The 23,678-nt window shown below is 37.0% G+C and overlaps 1 protein-coding gene across 4 annotated transcripts in view; it reads left to right on the top strand.

Annotated features, from left to right (window-relative positions):
* LOC126811438 (guanylate cyclase 32E) overlaps positions 1–23,678 on the top strand; it is a 110,294-nt gene that overhangs the window by 17,455 nt on the left and 69,161 nt on the right. For 2 of the 4 annotated variants that reach the window (XM_050537040.2, XM_050537044.2), the window contains exon 2: positions 7,850–7,911. The exons of 1 other annotated variant lie outside the window; for it this stretch is intronic. The gene's annotated coding sequence lies outside the window, so the exon portion shown is untranslated. Of the gene's footprint in view, positions 1–7,849; positions 7,912–20,390; positions 20,670–23,678 lie in introns of those variants that run through there. One more of the 4 variants, XM_050537043.2, reaches the window with a different exon arrangement.

Raw genomic sequence — 23,678 nt, 5'->3', positions numbered from 1 at the left:
ATTTAAATTTGATTTCATACACTTGTTTCAGTAGAATATTGTCACAACCTTCCTAAACGATTCCAAAATTCAATGACATAAGTACACTTGATCTAACAATACGTCGATAGTTGGTCGATAGCTTTACTATCTGTTGATTTATAACCGGAAGCCACGGTGGCTCAGTGGGGATTGCTAAGGCTCACTGACAACTAGATCCCGGTTTCGATCCATGTGTTGGACGAAAAAGTTTCTCGGTATTGTCAGCGTGGTTTCCCCTTTACGGTGATGCAGGGTCTGGAAAGGAAACTTAGGACAGACACACGTTGAAGATTTTAAGACATAAGCTGTCAGACGAATATCGCAATACCTAGACACCTTGAAGATTTTAAGACATAATCTTTCAGATGAATATCGTAATACCTGGACACAGTGAAGATTTTAAGACATAAGCTGACAGACGAATGTCGTAAACCCTAGACACTGTGAAGATTTTTAAGACAGACGAATGTCGTAAAACCCTGTCGTAAAACCTAGAGACGGTGAAGATTTTTAAGACATAAGCTGCCAGACGAATGTCGTAAAACCTAGAGACGATGAAGATTTATAAGACATAAGCTGTCCGACGAATGTCGAAATATCTAGATATGTTAAGGATTTTTGGACCATCCGACGAATGTCAAAGGCTCAAATCGAATCTTGAAAGACATCAGCTGCCCGGCGAATATCGTAAAACATGAAACAGTTGTACGACACAAGCTATACGGCAAGAGTAACAATACCTAACTGTAGTGACGTAAGCTGAGTGAGTTTCAAGGAGATTCTGCAAATTGCCACAACTAGGTTACTGAGTATATACTGCAAGACTTATGCTACCTTAACGTTTGACATTATGTTTTACATAACAAACGATTCTATTAAATGTATTGGATGATGATGTATATTACGGTATATGTCAGTGTTTAAGGAGCTACAGGTGCGTAATTGTTCCTTGAATTTTTCTGACAATTATATAACTGACGGTGTATACGCAGTGGAACTTTTAGTACATTATTATAGACGCAGCTATGGATGGGTTCCGTCAGATAAGGTGATAGCCATCTTTAGAACGGCTCTTTCCCATTTATTTAGGATTTCACAAAAATATCTAACACTTTGTTGTGCGCTTTGTATATAATTCTCCAGTTTATGATGTGTTTAGCGCAGTTTATGATCAAATGATATTTTACCAGGGGCTATTTTATGTGCAAGTCAACCTGCACACGGGACCTCATTTTTTTGTTCAATACCAACAACTAGACGCAGTTCTTTGCCGCGCGTGCCCTTCGTTTTGCACCACTGACATAGGGAAACTGTGTCGGAACTTTCACAGCCAATTCTGAGATCGAACCCAGGTTATCCAGGTTAGCGAGCCAGCGCCTTACACACCGAGCCACTGTGGCTCCAAAATCAACAAAGGATTCGGTCTATTGTAATATACATAGATTGAGCTTGATTATCTGATTATTGTGTCTTGCGTCTCTGACTAAATAAAATCAAAATATATTTTTATCGATTGACATCGATGCCAGAAGATTACCCCACCAACAGTGATTTGTTCTTCTCGATTACAAACGAGATAACACATTTTTATCCTTATGATAAAATAATTATACTATTATTCGTCTAATGTACCTTGTTTCCGTTTAATGGTAATATTATATACTATACATAATCCAGTTCAGTTGAAATTTGTATTTACTATTTAATGGCAGTATCCTATTAGTCTATATATACATGAAATAATTATATAGGCGAAAGTACAATCATTGAAGTGTCACATATTATAATCTAATTTATAATAATATTTGCTTGGTAGCAGAATGGCGGTGCACGGGATGAGGGCGGAAACGGAAGTCTTGCGCGTAGGAGTCTTTAGCAGTGGAAGGAACTGGAGGACCCGGAGAAAACCCACGAGGTTAGACAGGCGACCCTACTCCTTGTCACATACAACCGACAGTTGACTCAATGACAGACCGTATGATACAGCGCGCACGTGCTAACCATTCGGCCATCCACCCACCCCCTTTTGCCAAGAACATGTGCTACACAAGGACTGCCAAGAGAGACTTTCGACTCCAGGTTTGAACAAACATGCTGCTTTATATTAATATGACATACCAGTATGGCCACCTCACAACAGCAGTGTTTGTCAAAGAATGAAACTGTGAATTCTTTCGAAAATTGGAGGCAGAATTTAATATATTCCCTGTCACTAGATGCAAAATTCGCTCAGTTTCTAGTTGCTGGAAGGACATGGGGAAAGAAGTCTAGAAATTCACCACTGTAGATACGTTTGCATCTGAAACCGAACACGTAGAACAAATCCCACGTAGGTCTACTCGCGAGAGAAGGCGTCCTGTGAGGCTAAATGATTTTGTCTTGGACTGATTCAGTAGCGTTGGTTATGGACATATACATTTTGTTTGAAATTATACATGATTTGTTTCTAGAAGAAAAGAAAAAAAGGTTGCGCCATACATGTACTTGTATGGAATCAAGTTGGCCATTTAGAGTAGGCTATGCCCTATGGTTGTTTTTACTATTATTGTTGGATGGGTCCTTATCTTGGTACTGACGTAGCTGTAATGCGACGTGTAATCACCAATCGATGTATATGAATACATAATATATACGTTTGTTGTTCATTGTTTAAAAGGGCTGTGTATATTGTGTGTCTTGTCCTCGTGGTTGTCTTGTGTATTTGTTTATGCTTGTTTATATTCCTTGATTTAAGTTAAAAATATGATAGTTTCATTTAACTACCATATTCGACTTAATAATTGCTCAGACAGTTCCTCATAATCAGGGGCATTTATTACGAAAAATTTCAACGACACATTCGATGGTATAGCTATTTTCGGAGCTGGGCGGTGAATACAATCATTTACACATTATCATGCTAAAAAACATTTATATTATATTTCAATATCGTTGTCTCAGCATGACAATCATTAAAAAGCTATTAGCTCTATACCATATAACTATGTCGAGATCTTTTAATGAAGATTATGCACATCACTCACAACATCAAGTGTTTTTAATCAGGTTACAGACTACAGAACAAACACGTTAGACGAAAAAGAAATCCCGCAATGTAGAAAATGTTTTGTTTTTTATGAAATACATGTCAGAAATCAGCATGTGATATACAGAATTGTTTTAGCTGGTTTTATAATTTATAGCGTGTTATTTGTAGCTGACAACTTGCTATTACACTTTTGAATATACAAATAGGTGTTTTTATTATAATACATCGCACTTTTTATATTGTCCGGGCAAAATTTCCCATAGTCGATGTAGAAAAATATGTTAAATTACATTAAATTATATATATTCCATTTCTTAACACCGGTGGCCTGAAATCTCTGTGTGATGGAAACGTCGGTTTACCGTTCAATTTGTTAATGGTTTTCAGGGATTGTTTTATTACGAGTCGTAAAGATTTTGTAGTGGTTTTCAAGGTTTCAGCAAACGCCAACTTTCCTCTTACGGTTACTTAGACATAAAATTATACTGAATATGAAATGAAATACATGTAAAATGAAGTTTAACATCCTACTTTTTCTGTACCAAGCAGGCTAATGAAGATGGATATTTTATCAGAGCAGTAGCACTGTGGTCTGCTCTTATTTCAATTTTCAGCTGTGTGTGTATGCTTCAAAGGTATACACGCCCCCCCCCCCCCCCACACACACACACACACGCACCATCGACAACGGAAAACCACGTCGGAAAATTTCGAAAAACTTTGTCGGCCAAATTCCAGATCGAAAGGCAGACCATCTCTTTAGCAAGCAAGCGCCGTATTCACAGAGCCACCGTCGCTTCAAAAACAATAATCATTGGTTTATATTGATGGAATGCCGTAGATCAATTTGTATTTGAGTCACCAGACACGTGCTTTCGCCCCGCCTTTATTATAGCGGTTGGTGCAGGAAGGTAAGAAGTAAAACCCGATTTCATTTCACGTATTGTCATTAGACATTCCCTAATTTAATTCATTAAGTTCCGTTTTTCTGGAACATTAAATTTTGAGTATTATTCGGGTCACGCCCACCTCGGTCTTTTCGGCTACCGGCATAGACAGACATGTCTTATAATGATCGTTTAATGTGTTTTTATCTCTTTTATGGACAGATGCACAAATGATTCTAGTCAATTGGGTTTTAGTTGAAATGTATTCCAAACCATAAAAGTGTTACAGAGGTTTATAAAGAGAAGGAGGTTAAGAAATGAGAAACCTGAATGACTAAAACTCTTTTCGTGTTCGTGGAAAAGGGGGAAACAGATGGTTGTTTAGTTCAATTCTTTTGAAATTTATCTCCTTTCCGTATTAGATTGGAACAAAATATATAAATTACACTTCAGGTCTCATTTAAAGAGGAAGCATAGCTTTTCAATTTGGCAATCTGGTAGGATCAGGTTAGAATTGACTTATATAATGCATGACATCGTTCACCGATTCTCAGCAGCACAATTTACTCGCTTAGTCCGCCCCTTTTAAAGTTCAAGTCAAATCTTTTTAAAAAGAATAATCCGACGAACATTTGTCAATTATTGGATTTTATTTTTATTTAAAAAAACAAACACGCCATTAATTTTGAGGTTGATTATAACCTTCAACCGATTCTTAGTAGCACACTCTACTTGATCAGTTTGTAGACCTTTAAAAAATATTCCATCGAATGTTTCCCAATTATTTAAACTTGTTTCTAAGAAAGCACCATTAATTTGGGGTTCATATAGCGATGTGTATTACTGTATGTTAATACGTAATTTAAAATAATAATCACGTGAGAGAGCAGACTAATACTGTATCCGCGTTATAAAAACTTATAATTTGGGTCATATGGATGATATAGAGAGGGTGGGGAACCAATTAAACCCTTACCTATTATAGCATCATAAAAGTAATCATGTGTGCATTAAATTTATATTAGAATAAATTGGTATAATACATTTTAAACCAGGAGGGAATCACAGTGGCTAAGTGAGAAAGACGTTGGCTCGTTAACCTAGAGGTCTCGTGTCCGATCCATTCATTGGCCGAGAAAGTTCATCGGCATTTTTCGGCGTGGGTCCCCCTTGCGAGTGGTGCATGGCAGAAGACCTGGCAAGGGTCGTTCGGATGGGACGAAAAACCGAGGTTTCTGTAAACGTAAAAGATCCCTTAGCAAAGTTTTCCTTATAGCACACTGTATGTTGTATGCCCAGTCGGAGCAGAACAGTAGGATGTTAAACTCATTTTCATTTTCTTTAAACCGGGAACTTTTCTTGCATAGACTTGGTAATCTTCTTCTTCTTGGAGCGACGCTCTTTGAAACAAAATACAAAATACTCCGTAGTTCGCCAATTCGATTACGAAACTTGGCATGGTTGTTCGTTGGATAAACGTTACAAATATGGCTGCGATGACGTCATGCTCGGTTACTGGTTTATATTCTTCATATATATTAAGCAAATTTCAATTGCTTGCGCGCAGATTTAAATTAAAGTATGTAAACCCATTTTAAACATTGTTTATTAAGCACATTTAGAAACGAAAGAAATAGTTTTAATTATAGCCCCCGACCTAGATTTGACAATATACTCAGAATTTATTTTTTAAATGGTTGTGTCAAAAATGTAGCCACACGTGGTTTAAGACAGGCTTTTATTTTTGAATCCCTTATAAATAGAAACATTTTTTCAACTTTTAAAGATAGCTCACCAGAGAACTATGTGTCATTTCTGAGGCGGATTATATCAAGAAATAATTATGTTAAGTCCATTAAATCCATAGAGGATTTTGAAGAGAAGGGGTGTGACATTCGTACAGTCTAATGTGTAATTTGCTTCTTTACCGTTACTTATACGTTACCAGTACTGGTGAAACAAAGCTTCTCATTTAAATTTTTCCCCAAAAATAGGTAAAAGTATGAGGCATTTTAGAAAGAGGTATGATGGGAAAATACAGGTATAAGGTATATCTCAGTGGTGGCACAATTTGATCAAGATTTTCAAGAGTAACAAGAAGACTATAGGTTATATTAAAACCAATTAGAATATCTTTTAATTAGCAAAAGGCAACACTACTATAAAAACTTTGATGTTTGTAGATAGTTTCATATAATATATCTTGAACAATTTATAAGATATGCTCCAAAAATAAAGGCGAAAGTACAAGTGGGCGGAGCCGCGGAGTCTATTTCAATATCATTCTCTTAACTTTCAATCTGATTAAAACACATATCCTATTTTTTTTTTCGTTTTTTAAAAATTCAAAATATAGTTTTACATGTTTGCACTAGTGAAGGCCATCGAAAGTACAAAATAGAAACTAAATATGGAGCTGTGTTTTAATCAGATTGCCTCAACTTCGTCCCACTCGGGATATTAATCTTGTACATTCTAAGATAAAGTTACAACAAAGGAATCATTATCTCTAAAACTTTAATCAACAGTGTATATAACTTATTTTAATGTGCGTACCAAACAGAACCAAACGCTGATTGATGCTATGTATTATACTTATCGCAATTAATAGGTTTTCTTTTACATATGGTGAAGGTTATACACAGTTCAGGGACAATTAACTCTTGCACATGGCAATAATTTGTCATCGTCTTGTCTGTGGGATTTAATAGTTTATCATGTATATCACGACCTGGCGTAAAATAAGATCTTTCGGTCAATTAAGTTTTTAATTCGATGGTAAATAACGTCGTGGGATTAACTTACCGTAGTATGAATAGAACCAAATCTATTTAAAATATAAAACCCCTTTTAAAATGTAAAGCATGTAACCAAAGACGAGAAAGTGATGGTAGGATGTTTGATAGTAGTAAGATAATTCTTTTGTCCTTAGACCAAGGGTTAACTTTAGCGGGATTTATGAAGTATGTGTATATAAAAGTATTTGTAATTAAATCAAGCATATTAAATATCAATTTTAAGATTTGTATGCAGATAAAACAATAGCATGCATTATATGTATGTTCAGTTGAATATCTCAGTTATATTCAGTTGACTACAGATACTTAATGATAATATCAATCAATTACAGATACTCAACGAGAATATCAATTATACTTAAATTACTACAGATAGATAATTAACGATGGTCTTAGTTATGTTCAATTAATTACAGAAATATATGGTAGTTTTATTTATTTTATAGACAGTAGCAGACCCCCCCCCCCCACACCATCCCCCCGCCCCCATTTCTCATTGCAGATCATATGAATGAATCTCGCCATATAAGTCTCACAGTGACGGAAGTATTGTGTTGACGTGACATTATCCATTCTCTGTCAGTAACAGGTGTGAAAGACAGGCTGAAGAACAAATTTGTTTGTTATCACATTTGATGGTGAAATAAATAGCACTGAAATACAATATTGACGAGTGTTCGTTTCCAGTTTGTATTTATATAAGATCGCGTAACTAGGTGTCCAGTCCATCCCTATTGTACTCCCTGTATTATATTTGATAGGTGGGTGGTAGCATTGGCCACTTGGGATGAAATGGGGTTTAACTTCTTACGATTCTGTGCCAGCCGGGAATACACCACGTACTGTCACACGAGGGAAAAGTTGTTCGGACATCGGTGCTACTTACTTCCAATTTTATCTGTCAACGATTTCTAACGTGCACGCCAGCATTTCCACGAGACCTCGGTTTTCCGTCCTACACCACTGACAAGCGGAAACCACACTGAAAAATCACGGGAAACATTGTCGACCAACACCGAGATAGTGTGTTCAAATTTGCAATTGGGAGTGAAAATTGGACAGGTTTTTGTCTCGTTAAGTAGGTGTAGTAAAAAAAACATTGTTATATATTATAGGTAAATGGTTATCTGAACAATAAACCATCAACCACGCAAGAGATTTCATGATATACATCTGAGTGAGTACATTTTCTTTTTTAAAAATTTGCACAGGGCCCGTTTCACCAGGGGCCCAAATTCACCCGGGGCTTATATTCACTGGCCTTAAACATTCACGGATTTCTACTGGTTAATTTGATTCACCATATTTGGGGGTGGCGCGGAGCGACGAAGCGTGATGGACGAACAAACACACATACACACTTTGATTTTATTAATATAAATGTTTTTCAAAGCTTCAGAATGTAAAGTTATATTATATTTGTGTATCCTCCGAATAATAATTATCTGTACCAATTAGCTAACACGACACCCAGACTGCATAAAATTTAACTTTAATACGGTAAACGTAAAAGTCAAAATAAAAAAACCCCAACGGATCTTGGTCTTTTCTCCGCTGGTTCTGAAGCTTGGCTTCATTCTCGCCCAGCTCGCTCTGTAATTTTGCCAGTATACCCGGCTGAATCAAAAATATATATTTATATCAAACTAATAATACCCTTTAACACAACAGACATGGAGACCTGGCTTAATAGGTATCACGCTGTCTGATTTATCTGATCGCATATCAAGAAAGTCCTCTCGTATTCTTTCTCTTGTCTGTTATTTGCGACTGCCTGCTGTCATATTCAGATTTAGATTTAAAAATTTAAATGAAATGTGGTTTAACGTCCTACTTTTCTATACCGACTGGGCTAATGAAGACGGGCTTACACCATATATTTTGCTATATGGCTTAATCTTATTTCGAATTCCAACTGTCAATGCTTCTTTTGTGTAGTCAATATGTACGCATGACTTCGATTTTCGTTCCACCCGAACGACTAGACGCTGTCCTTGCAACGCTGAAAAATTTCGGGGAACTCTCTCGACCAAAACCGGGATCGAACCCCGGACTTCCTGGTTAGTGAGCCAATGTCTTACCTACTGGTCACCACGGCTCCGTTTAGAAAAAGAATGGAATTGGATTTAATGTCTCACCAACGCAATACTTCGGTTAATTGTATGGTTATATGTGAAATGCCCAGTAGAAGAATTTTTCCCGGACAGCGGCGTTTTTATATACTCTTGTTTGATTTCCAATGATCGAAAGTTGCTTTACCTGCACGTTAATGTATATACACATCAGATTCTGAGTGATGATGGACGGCCGAATGGTTAGCATGTGCGCGCTGTATAATAAGGTCTGTCATTGAGTTAGCTGGCGTGGTTTAGATCCCCGTGCCAAGGAGTAGGGTCGCCTGACCAACCTCGTAGATTTTCTCTGGGTCCTCCGGTTTCCTCACACTGCTAAAGACACCTACGCGCACGCGAATTATTGAAATAAAATTGAACCATGTGTTAGTCCCGAAATGACATAGTTTGTGTCGAGTGGAAGTTAAACTCTCTCTCTCTCTCTCTCTCTCTCTCTCTCTCTCTCTCTCTCTCTCGGATTTTGATTTTTCTTTTGTCCCACCCTTTTCTTGTTTGCCCCACAGACGTCATCCATGAGAAGTGGTCTGGCTTGAAAAATTTCGAAGTTTCCTTTCGGCCTATACTAGAATTCGAACCCTATACATTCTAGTCGGGATTCCAGTTTCATGACCGATCGACTTCCGCGGTCGTATATAAAACTACAATGCTATTGTCAACGTTTTTCGTAATTCGAGACTGCGATCGACAACACACCACTGTTTATTGTCATGTGCTGTGTAATAATTGACTTTTTACGACCCTAATCCAGACAGTTAATTGGTGATGGACATATTGATATCAACCCCTCTCTCTCTCTCTCTCACCAGGAAACCCTGGGTTCGTTACCAGAATTAGTCTCGAAAGTCTCTCGAGATTTTTCAACCTGATTGTCAAGTATGATTGGTGTAGGATCGAGAGCTTGGCAAGAAAAAACGCCTAGTCTTTCACGTTGTACAAAAACAACGAAGCTATCGTGTATACAATAGGCAGAACGTTAAAGATCCGCAGACAGTCGGAAAGCGAAATAAGAGTAGATCGTAACGCCATATTTTACTCTCACATGCTGCGTTTAGCCATCATCTATAATACGATTTGAAAGTAATCGTAATAGCTTAAGTAAAACAGCTTATATAGCAAAATTCGTATGTCATATACCCTCACACGCTAAAGCAGGCTATCACAAGAAATTGTATCATAGCGAAAATCACCGTGAGGGTGGAGCGGCTTTATTTTTTGTTATGGCCTCCTCTTGTTTCAAGGATTCTTGTATGTGTATGCCAACGTGTGTACACAGGAACTCGGTTTTGCGGTTTTGCCTCCCACCCGAACGACTATACAATGTAAACGATGTTGCTTGTTCCGTCTTTAAACCAGCTTTCCAGCAGTCATATATATATATACTCATTGTTTAAGATACGTTACAATAAAACAAACATATACCCCTCTATGTTTATTATTATTAGAACATCATACCCTTTGTGAACGAACTATCATCTGAAACATTGAAGGTAAACTCATATTTTATAACATTTATTGTGTCTTTAATATATATGCAAGCTAACACATAAAAATGCAATAGCCTCTCACGATAATAAAAGATATATTGGACTCCTTTTATTCTTAAAGGAACAAAGACAGGATTCCTAAATCTGGTTTATTGTGCATTGAAAACAAAGTGTAAGCCGGTTTCTCACACTGCGATGTTGGCTATGATACCCTGTGATTTGCAGGAGTTGGTTGGGTGGCCGAATGGTTAAGAGTGTGCGTTGCATGATAAGGTCTGTCATTGTCATTGATGTCCCCCGTTCCTGATATTAGTTTCTTTCTTTCTTTCTCCGTACAACGTGGTGTTCGCAAACCCTTTCCGTACTATGAACATCACATGATTATTTCGGTAATCACACTACGTTTCTACTACATTCGGTACTTTAACTGATTTATACTATATCCAATATAACTTTTCACTAATTAAATGAGAGTAAACACATTTACCTTGTAATTTTATACCAGTATATTATTTATGATTACAATTTTATACAATGTACTTTATTATATTCCTGGGGAGATGAATTTATATAAGATCCCACGATTTTATAGTGTACTTTTATAGTATGTAAATATTTTTTGAATAAATAGTGTCAGAAAAAAGGGGCGTGGTTTCGATTCCCCGCTTGTACGTGGTCACCAGTCCAACCTCGTGGGTGTTCTCCAGTTTCCTCACACTGCTAAAGGCAATTATTGAAATGAAATTTAACCATACTATTAGTCACGAAATGACATAATTTGTGTCGAGTGAACGTTAAACCCCACCCCCTCCCCTCTCTCTCTCTCTCTCTCTCTCTCCCTCTCTCTCTCTCTCTGTGATATACAATGAAGTGTTTCTTTAGAGATACATTATACAACAGCCAACTATTGCATTTTTCCTGGCTTCATTTGTTCTGTAAACTTTTATTTAACATTTATTCACTTGACAAGCCCGTGAGCAAGCCTATAATATATCGATTAAAACACCTGCTCCATTTAATAATTTATTGTTTAAATGGATAATCGAGTCTTTGTTTATTATCGTGGCAATGGTATTTGACAATCGAGACTATCTACGCTACATCATGTCACAACTTCCAACACTGATATCTTCTCTATCAAAAGCGAAAGAGAAATGGGTTTTAACGTCCACTCGACACAAACTAGGTCATTTCGGGACTAACACATATTTTATTTCAATAATTCGCTTGCGCGTAGAGGTATTTAGCAGTGGGAGAAAACCGGAGGACCCGGAGAAAACCCACGAGGTTGGACAGGCGACCCTACTCTTTGTCTCGTATAACCGGAGATTTGACTCTTATCAAAAGAGCAAGAACGACCATATCTTTATCAAAATCTTACATAATGCATCTTTAAAAGCTAACCAATCGTTATTACAGAAATAGTGAGCTATAGTAACATTCGTTGTGTTGACAAATATTAAAGCTCAATATTGGAAGCTTGCCATTTGTAGTTTTTGCTTAAATATCACATTTTTGACGGATTAATCCACGCCAATATGTACTCAGATTGATAATTTAACATTCAGTTAAGAAATCAAAATATACCAACACTAGATAATGTTCTGGCCTGGAATCAGTCGGATATTTAAAAAGGTCCTAGCTTGCAAGTGATTGTATAGCGCTACAATGACGCATATGGACAATAAGTAAAAATATCGATATTGCACGAGGACGTAAGCCCGAGTGCTGTTTCAATATATTACGCACATGCATCTTAATAAAATCGTCACGCCAGTTCAATATGTCATCTAGTATCAAACAAATGGACGATTGACTTGTTGCCCGTATGACGTCACATTTGTATTTTAAAAACATTGTAAACACACACACACCTTCGAACCAAACTTCAAAGTTGAATTTATAAACGTGTTGGTTTGATTAAATGTTACGGGCTAATTTAATTTTTTGAATGAAAACCTTTATGCGTTACAAAAGTTACTTCATGTAATAAAATTTTGATGATCTTGAGCTAAAATTATGTTCTTGAGATCAAATTAGTTTTGTATTCAACGATCAGTCTGTCCTTTACATGACTAAATTCACCAGCCATTATTACTTTATCAATTTTATAAAAAAAAAATAAGGGTGTATGGTGAACTTGAGATAGAGCTTTAAAAATTTATTAAAATCTAGGTTAATAAATCACTATGCAAGAGCAAAATCTGCTTATTACAAGTCTTTCTTTAGACCTGAAATGTTATCTAAATTATCAATTAGACATTAATTAACTTATCCAGACCATAATAAACTCTCGATGTCAAGGCTAGCCTTCGATTTTGGCTTGATTAGATTCCTATATTATTCCGCTTAACGGCCATTGATAATTAAATAAAAACATTGGATAATCGAGACTATGCTGTTTATATTAATGATTTTAGTAATGATGACCGAGACTATGCGAAAATTTCACTCGCTTCGTTCTCGGCTCATAGTGGATCAATTTGACTGAAATTTTCAGCAAATTACCTTTAAACTATCTAGTTTTTAACTATTATAGCGAGAACTGCCATCAACTAATTCCGCTTTAAAAAAACAAATCATGGACTGAGTCACAATACCAGTGGTTGACTTCGGACTATAATAAGTGAAAACACAAAGCGCCCTGATTGATTGAGTTGATGACATAAATCGTATCAAATCGGTTGGTCTTTCAGACTCTTTAAGCTATTTTCGCTGCAATTGGACGCAGTATTGGCTAGATTTAGAGTTATTCAACACTGAATGAATTACTTCGTTCTATGTTCAGATAAAATAGCACAGATTTAGTCAAGTGATTTTGATTTGTTTGAATGAAGGTGAAGCATATGTTTGGTATTGCAACGACATGATATCGCATTTAGTCTTTAATGTGGTTTTAATAAGGTATGTCAATATGTTTTTATAAGTAGAACAATACCAAGTTGTTATGTCTGGATATTTTCTGTGTTAATATGGAACAACTTCTATTTCTTTATGGTACATTGTGTAATTGTAAATGCATAAATGGGCTGGTAAAGATAAGATTAGGTATTGTTTCAAATGTTTCAATACGGAGTTTTTTCACACTAAAATAATGTTTATCGAAGGGGTCTAAATTACAAGAACACGTTCACGGTTAAATATACAACATGTACTTGCACTCACAATAGTGTTACGCCCTTTTTAACGAACTTACCTATTTTTTGTTTAACATGGCCTTAGAAATGGAATGGGGCTTAATGTGTCAACACAACACTTGCGGTTCTTTTGGCAAACATATGGTAATTTTTATTTCCATGATTTCGTATGCAATGCGAAGTAGAAGAATGTTGCCCTGGTCCTGTCAATGGTTCTTTTGCGTGCACGCCAATGTATACAGGGCCTTAGTTTTTCGTCCCATCTGAATGACTAGGTACGCTTTAGTGTCAGCCCTTCAAGCGCCATCCCTAACAATTAAAGATCGGTCGCATTCGAACCCTTTAAGGAGCTAAATCGCTAATAGTTTGGACCTAGAAATTGACACAAATGGGTCGCAATACATATAATAATGTAATATGAATGTATATAAACTGATTTACATTCAATCGTTTCCGTTTTTACTCTAATTTCAAATCAGTTATCTTCGGCGAAATATGCCAGAAGTGTCAATCGAATGGCTATCTCTAGCGCCTGGTTATTCGAGTCTATACCGATGGTATTTATTGCGCATGCTCGCCAGATAAGAATATGGCTTCACCGATTGACATAACTTGTGGAATATGTCTAGCCTCGTTCATCGAGTCCCCTATTACAAATGGCAATGAAACCCATTATGGTACACGATTCGTGTACCAATGGTAAAATGTTTATGTTGTCTTAAATATTGATATCTCAGAAGCCCATCTTTTCAAGATACGATAACAACACCAATGTTGATTTAAATTGACAAATAATTTGTGTTTTCGATGTCGAAGACTTTGGATGATACTGAGTTAGAGACTTAGCTACTTTAAAGGATGATGCAGAGATCATTGCTACGATAGATGCGGAACGAAGATTTCAAGAAACGGGAGTGACAAAAACAAAAGGAAAACACGAGCGATAACAGATACACGGGCGACTTTCTATTAACTGATAATTCCCATGAAGATCAACTGTTGTTATATGAGACTGTGAGATGATATCTCACAATTTCTAAAAAGAATTGACTGTCACTAGTGAAGAGAAAACGATATCTCACAATAAAAAAGAATTGACTGTCACTAGTGAAGAGAAAACGATATCTCACAATTTATAAAAAAGAATTGACTGTCACTGGTGAAGAGAAAACAAAACAAAAACAACAGAAAAAGTCCGCGCATTACCATGTATTTATTAAGTATAGTAAGAATAAAAACAAGAGAATGTATGGGCTATTTCTATTTTTCTCGTTTTCTCTTATCTAGTGACATTCAATTATTGTTTTGAAAGGGATGTTTTCAGATGAAAATTGAATTCAACATTGATATTTTATATTAATGCTTTACAAACGTTTATAATAGTCTAACTACAGTTCAGCACATTCTGCGTTATTACCTAATTCTCAATAGATACAACTATGTAATTTGTATTGGGAGGGGTGGGGAGTGGTCTTATATTATTTTATCTATGAAATGAAACATGCGATATTATTATTATATAAACATTAGCCCACGTTTTAAACTTGTTGTTCAAATATTGGTTTTGAAATATCAGGACGTGTCAAAAATTATAAATATTCATTTACAGTAATAACAAAGTCAATTTCCTGTCCCGTAGTAAGGGACGACGACAATCTAAATTTGTTTTGATACTAAATAAGGCTAGAGTACGCTCATGAATATTTGATACAGAAATAGGGTTCAAATGTCTCGTCTATATTAAGGTAATGAACCTTAAAATATATGCCTTTTTTAACATATGTCAATAGATTATAACTGTCACGTTTAGAAAGAAAACGCCCCGACCCCCGCCTTCTGATTTCATTAATCAGTGTTTGTGTGTTTTTAACACTAATCCCCTGGCGTGCTAAATGAATTAAAGGATTATCGGTTGAATTTTTGCACCAGTTCACCATGTTATGATGCGGTGTGTGTTGCATAGAGGAAAAAAATCGCCGTTGAATAGAGGATTAAATCGATCATTTCATAACATGTTAAGAAAACCATTGACAATTAATCCCCAGGCTTGTATGAAGGAGAATAAAACGTGTTTGCTTTCTACGCCGGATTAGGTAATGCTGTTCCTTAACATGACCTCAGCATGCTCGGTTTATAAGAAACGAGGCCAGATTTAAGTACACCACTGCGTGGTTAAAAATGCATTATGTTAAGCCTAGGATACACGAGCGTATTTATTGGTCCGATCGCGCCGATTTTTAAAATTGTTCGAAAAAAATGGCCTATGTGCCCGTTCACGGTGACGACGATTCTGCTCGGGTTCGGCGCTCCATTCGCCGGGCAAATCCGCTCGACTGTCCGTATCCAGCGTATATTGTCGAGCAAAACATTTTAAAAAGCCAATCGGAGATATCATTGATATCACATGGGCGATTCTTTGGTCAGAAAGGCCTTGCCTATTTGACCTCACGATATCACGGTACGTATTCCGCCTTTTATTAGTAGCAAATAAATAGCACATACCCCAGAAATCCTACGATTTCGACGACTCGCCATTTTGTACATGTCACATGATCGACGTAATTTATTCGCGTACGCTCTCGAGACGATCGCCACATGTGCCAGTTCGTGATCGGTCATAAAATATCGCTGGCGAATTTCAATCGGCGCGATCAGACGAAAAAAGAAAACACTTGTCTGCCCTTAGCAGGGGGGCCCACTAGACGAATCATTTGCCCGGACCGTTCGGCCGAATCAATCACCGCCGAAATTCGTTTTGTGTGTCCAGATGCCGAATTTGTATTCGCCCGCTCGAATCAAATATATTTGATATATTTTCGGCCGAATTTTCTTTTGCTACTCTTATATTCGCCTAGTTTGTCACGAATTCTTAACCACCAACGTCTTCCTTGGCCAAATCTCGAACGAGATTGTTAAAGAAAAGAACAGTGTCTCGGCGACGGATCCATCCAGGTTTCCGCCCAGTCACTCCTAGGCCGACGCATACGACTAACATTTAAAAAAATGCCACCGCTGCAGCTATTTTTTTTCTTTGTCTTGGTCGCTGCCATGTTTAATCATGTGACGCGAAAGGTGACGCAATCGACTGGTGAATCGGGCGGAGAATTCGGCTGCAAAGCGTTTTACAAAGTACCCTCGAATGCCCCTGCCTAAATTTTCTGCGCTTCGACTACCACGAACATTATAGTCTGGACACAAAAATAGCATCCATTGTGTTTATAGTAACTGGTGCTTGGCCCTTCATATAAGTGTCAGCCCGCTAGTTAACCATGCTTTTTGCATATTTCGAAAACTAAGTGAGGGTCATTCGTTTTCTCAACCAATCGTCAGAATCGGCTTATGACAAAATAAATAACAAAAGGGAAGTTCATTTTCAAACAGGTCTAGGGTGTCGCGTTCTAGCTCACCGGTCACCTCTGTGTGGAGGTCGTGGGTTCGATGCTTGGTAAGAGCGTGTGTGAATTGAAGATACGGAGCGCCTTCTCAACTAACTGTGCGACGTTCGAACCCGGTGTTAAGCGAGAAAGTTGCCCGGGATTTTCCAGCGTGGTTTCCCCTTGTCAGCGGTGTGGGGCGGAGGGCCTGGCAAGGGCAGCGTCTAGTCGTTCCGATGGGACGAATAACCAAGGTCCTGTGTACACATTGGCGTGCACGTAGAAGAACCTTTGTCAGTTGGAATTCGAAATAAAACTAGACAATAACGTCGCGTTCCGGGTAAAATGTCCCTCATACTCATAGCGCACTGTCGATGCAGAAAAGTGGGACGTTAAGCCCCATTTCATTTCACCCAACATCGCTTCCTTCCACAGGAAAGACCCATGTGCATGCACTGAATTGACTAAACCTAACGTATGTCTGCGATATCACGCACAATGAATGTGGACATTAAATCCCCAATCAACAACCATGTGATCTGGATTTTAAGCACGACGAGTTAGACATCGTACGGGTTGGGGTATGGTTAAGGTTGGGGTAGGTACTTCTATATAGTCTTAACCTTAACCGACATGAACTCTTCCAAAATCGATTAATAGACAAGATCTATTTATTAGTCCACCTTAAAAAAATGACTGCGCTTCGACTACAACCAATATTAGTCAGGACAGATAGCGTCAAATGTGTATTTAGTGTCAAATTTGACGCTATTTGTCCAGACTAATATTATCTGTACATGCAGTTGTTTTTGTGTCTTTTTAAGCGAACTTAAAGAAGCTAAGTCTCTAACTCAATATCATCCAAAATCTTCGACATTGAAAACACGATTTATTTGTCGGTTTAAATCAACATTGATGTTGTGATCTTACCGGGGAAAGATGGCCTTCTGATATCCAATATTTAAGACAAAATAAACATTTTACAATTGGTACACGAATCGTGTACCATAATGCGTATCAGCGCTATTTGGTATAAGGGACTCGAAAAACGAGGCTAGGCATATTCCACAAGTCATGTCAAACGGTGACGCTAAATCCTTAGCTGGAGAGCATGCCCAATAAATACTATCGGCGTAGACTGGAATAACCAGACGCTAGAGATTGAAATTCGATTGAGAATACTGGCGTATTTCGCCGAACCTAACTGATTAGAAATTACAGTAAAAACAGAAACAATTGAATGTAAATCAATTTATATACATTCATATTACATTATTAAATGCGTTGCGACCCATTTGTGTTAATAAAATAAAGATGGACGAGAACAGGTCATCAATGTAATACGAATGTATATAAACTGATTTACATTGTTTTGCTTCGTTCACCAAGGCACCTTATTACAAATGGTGCTCGAAACCACAGAGAAAACGACTTCGCTCACTGATTTTAAAATGTTCATTGTGTCTTATCTGGAGCCCATTCCACGGTAATATTGATTGAAATAGACCAATATTGAAGTTAGAGAAGTTAGAGGTTTTGATACTTTAAATTGAACATAACGTTTTAACTTTAGCATATAAATGTGCTGTAACAGAATCGATCCACAAAACAGCGAAATAATCTTCGTTTGAATTTTATACTTTATCAGTAATTCATGAATTGAATTACAACATCTTTCCTTCTGGATATTCTGACGATCTATCATTCTATGACCCAAAATCTTACAGATGAATTATATGTTTTTCAACGTTTTAACAATCTAATTACAATTATTTCTGTTTCGTTTCTTCTTTATTAAGTATATGTACGACACTTTTAGTGAGATTATTGATACATCAGTGGACGATGTCTTGGCCGCATTTACATTGTCTATTGACTGACAGTACGGAAGCCGGGTGGCCCAGTGAATAAGGCGTTGGCCCACCTACCACGATTCGGGTGATGGTTGAGAAAGTTGTTATACCGTAGCGCGGCTGTCCGAACAAAATGTCGTCTACAGCACACTGCATAGCGTACATCCTTCTTTATTAGCCTAGTCTGTACGGAACAGTAGGACGTTAAACCCATTTCATTTTTCATTTTTGTTGACAGTACACTCATAGAACACGCCACGATGATAAAACTTGTCAGATGTTAAGTAAGTAAAACTGAGTACGGAATGTAAAAATGAAATAAGACGAAAGGCGAATTGGAAAACACCATATTATGATTAAATTTATTGTTTCATCAACTATAAAAAAAAATGTTAGAGATTCATTCTGCATTTGAAAAGTTCTTTGGTTGCCATAACAACATTCTAAATCAGTGCCTAATTAGCTTGTAGACCCAGCCATTCATTTTTTTATGAAAACCCGGATCGTCAATTAACACAGTGGTGTGGTGGGTGGGTGTCGCAATCATTCCAACCCGACCAGCGTAGGTCTTATTTCATAATTTTACTAATATTGTCATTCAATAGTAATTAACATTACTTCCTGGACGTTTTTTTTTATTGATTTTTTATATTGTCTATTTTTATCCGGGATTACGAATTATATAAGTTAATATAATTAAAAACATCATTTAGATTACTTTATTTTCTATGAAAGATATTTAGAGTTCTGACAGCTGGAGCAGACTTCATTCTAGAGCAGCTAATACCACATCTCGTTTATTTTAGAAATTCGCTAAAATAATGTTTTGTGGCTGGGATAGGCTATTCTTATTCATTCTAGACCACTTAATACCACTTCTCGTTTATCTTTATTTTAGACTCTTACATGGATTAAATAATGAATAAGACAGGCTATTCTGATTCATGCTAGACTACCAAATATTATTCATTATTCTTTAAATGGCATTTAGTAATTGGAACATAATCAAAAAACACACTACTTATGGATAACAATTACTATGGTTTATTTCACTGCGACGTTTCAAGAGGATTTCACAAGTCGTTATCAAGCATATAACACAAATAAATAAAAATAAATATTATTATTGCTCTGTGTCTAAACAGTAGAGATAAGAGAACATTCTGGATATACAGTAAGGTGTAGTAAAGATTGATATAGAGCTGGTATTAACACTGTGTAACATCTTGAAATCATCAGAAATCGGTAGAAACGATCTCGTTCGAACGCCTTTCGGCGAAATAGTTGTCGCATCTGTTACCTGTGTTGATTGAGTATGTTATGTATACCCGGACAGGTAAACAGAAAACTTGCCTCAAGAAGAACAACAAAAAGTGAACAGCGCGCGCGATATTAACTTTTTTCCCCCGTTTTGCTTCGCCATGTGGTGACCTACCCGCGGCAATTTGGCTACTAAGCAAAGTCAGTCGGGAGCATTGGGTAGTCAAGTCTGGTTTAGTGGTGGAATATATTCTTACACAGTGTCATCATTTTTCCCCGAACACTTAAAACACTAATAATTTGTTATTGATAAGTATTATAATGCTATCGAAACCGCTAGCTTTATTTCCCGTAGGCTGTGCGTTTATGATTAGCAAAACTACATCTGTGCTAGTACTATCATGGTCGCCACTGTAAAGAGTGTAAAGAGAGAGTGAAGCGCTACTTTTATTTATTAATATTTAGTGATGAACGGAAAGTAATAAGAAGGTTAAGACACACCATGATAAGTCAAGATAAACGATGGACTGTAAATGGTACAGAGTATATATATTGATTGTCGAGATAAGAGTGGAGTTATTATTAACTCGGTATTTCCGAGTGACAGTGTGATCATAGTGATAGTTAAGGGACAGTTATATTACGCATAACTTTGTAATTCAATTATAAACGGAATAAGAGACACCACTTAATCGGTAAGTCTGGTCTATTTCTTAACGTGTGTTTATGTATTATTGTTCTTTGACAAACAAATGTGCTAATATTTTCTTTCAAAAAGATTTGTTTTATTTTACTGTTTACTTTGTCGCAAATATTCAATTTTTGTTCAGAAAATGAATTGAAAAGGGATTTAACGTCGTACTCGCCTCCGCCAACTAGGCAAATGATAGTGGGCAAACGCCTTGTAGTATTTTATGATAGATATTTGCCCGGACAGCGCTTTATTTCCGAGCCGACCGTGGCTCCATTTTTATTCAGAAATCTTAATAGATTTAAACTAATTAGTTTTGAAGATTTTTTTAAACTTCACAGTGATCACGCCAGTATTAGCTGATTTGATCTATATTTACCGATATGATGTTAAGTTTTCTTTAAACATTGATTCTTTATGTTGAGATGCGTTCCTCAATGTGTAAAGATTAAATTGAAATAAAAGATAAGATAACACTTGAGATTCTAGCAATGCATTTGCGACAAAAGACATAACTATTCAAACTTATTGAAGAGGCCATTCTTAACCACAGTATTGAGAGTTGGGGTCGGGACAATTTTTTATTGGGACACTTGTATAATAAACAGGTAGAATGAGTGTTCGGTAGCTTCCATGACCTAGGACGATGGAAATTTAGTTCGTGGTACGTGATATTTCCTAGTTTTATATATAAAAAATACATAATATGCGTTAAATTTACGTACAAAGTTGACTTGTGGTAATGGTCGCTGATTTGTTTTTTTTTTTGTTTTTTTTTGGGGGGGGGGGGGTCGGTGTTGGTAGCGCTGATGGTCTTCCTTAGGTGGCGCCTGTGGGTTTTCTGGTGTTTTTGTTTCTGAAGAAAAAGGAATAAATTTGAGGCTCTCGGGTAAATTTGAGCCACATTAGTGTGTTTCTTACTAGGGATCGGATTTTCTAAAAATGGTTTTGTTCTACTATCCACGGATTAAGGCTAGGGATTCTTATATCTACTTGATTTTATTTACAACGGGTTAAGGCTTGGGATTGATATGTTTTTTTGGCTTTGGGTTAGGGTGAGGGCTGGCCTTATTTAGTGTGTACTCAGATGTCGTTCAAATTTGTATTTTTAGTATCTGGAATTATAAGTTTCTGTGTGAAGATTTTCGCGTGATTTTCCCGAGGACCAGTATGGTGTATTTTGATGATTTGGGATGCACTTGCTACTGTTGCGCTAAATGGGGATACAAAGGGGGTGGGGAGCTATTGCGCTAGCCGTATGAATATTCCAACCTAGGAGGGCTGTTGTTTTCAATTTGTCAATCCAAAATGTTTCTCTTGTTAGCCTAAATGTTTTAATTTCTTCTGGTGTTTCAAATTCGCTCTTGGTCTTTTCTATTGGCGTAACAATGATTTGGTTGATTGAAGTGACTTGAGACCAGTTTGTCCTTTTTGGTGACTATGTCTGATCAGTGACCGTTAATCTTCCCTAAGTACATTTTGGGCCTCTTCTACGTATTGTTTGTCACATTCTGTACAGGAAATTAGATAAATTATGTTTGAACTGCTACACGAAAGTTGGTCTAATGTTAGGAATTGTTTGTCAGGTATTTTGTTATAGAAGTGGTCGGATATGTTTATGACTATGTTTGATATCTGGGGTGGTCACAAGTTTTGGTTTTAACTGATAATTGTATATTGTTTGTTTCTTTGGTGGCAAGTTCAGCTAGAGTATTGTTTTTATACGTTGGAGATAGCGTTTGGAGGAACCCATTTCCCTTAGTTTGCTAAATACTCTTGTGCATACAGACTCAAAGTCGGCCGTCTGAGTATATGTCCTATGAAATCGGAGAATCTGAGATTTTATGATGACAGAGAACGTATACTTACGTTTTGGGTGAAAGGAGCTTTTGAACAGTAGTTGATGTGTGTCGGTTTCTTTGAAAGATACCTTAGTTTCTAAATTGCTTGTGTTTTTGGTGTTGCTGCTTTTAAAAACGTTGGTGTCAAGGAAATCTATGCTGTTATGACTTGCATTTACTGTTAATTTGACAGATAGATGATGATTGTTTAGAATGTTAAAAACGTCCAAAATTCGTCTAGTGTGCACGTCATGAATATGAAAACGTCCATAGAAATCTGGTTTTAATGGGCAGAGCTCTAGAACTCCCCTTTCCCACTCAGCCATAAAGAGATTTGCATAATTCGGGGCAAATCGTTTTCCATCACCGTTCCGGATTCCTGGAGGTATACTTGGTCGTTGAAAGTAAAGTCACTCCTCCTAAGATAAATGTCGAGTAATTTGAGGATTTCTTCGTCCGGTCTGGATTCTTGCAGGTTCCCAAGAAATGCTTTCCTAACTGTTTCAACTGTTATTGTCGATGTTGATGTACATACTCTGTACCTCGATTCATGTTAAAATCGTGTGCTCGGGGATTCTTAACTGTTTTTAATAAAAAATCGTCGGTGTCTTTAAGGTAGGGGTGCTAGAGGTAAGCGGTCGACATATTGTGCCTGCATCGAGTTATGGTATTTTATTTTACATATCATGTTATTTGATTCAGATAGTTCGCGGTATATGTTTGACACAGGTTGAGCAATGGGATTATGTAGTAATGGAGATCAGATGATGCCATTAGATTTGAAAACGGCATTGACCTCGCGATTATTTTTACATTCGAAAGTAGCGCAACACCTTTAAACCAATGACACAAATCGCACCATTTCGTCTTGACTGAAACCTGCATAATCTGCGCCACAGATATCCCATAAGTACCAATATAGTGTGTTCGTTACCCTGCTTCCAGACATCAGTTGGCAAGAAAACGCCCACTAAATAAGAACTTTGTGAGTTTGACCATATTCCTTGTCAAGTTCAATTCTGTGATAAAACTTATATAGATAACAGATGGTATGATATACAACCCACGCGATAGACAGCCTGTCCCGCCCTAAATCTTTTAGAAGACAACACGTTAGACTTTTACACACTGGCTTTTACTAGCAGTCACACTAATAAGTCAAGGGTGGGGGT

Source organism: Patella vulgata, chromosome 2, assembly GCF_932274485.2.
Source record: "Patella vulgata chromosome 2, xgPatVulg1.2, whole genome shotgun sequence".
Classification (NCBI taxonomy): Eukaryota; Metazoa; Mollusca; class Gastropoda; family Patellidae; genus Patella; species Patella vulgata.
Note: the sequence above shows the minus strand (reverse complement) of the source record. Positions and strands in the feature narration are given on the sequence as shown.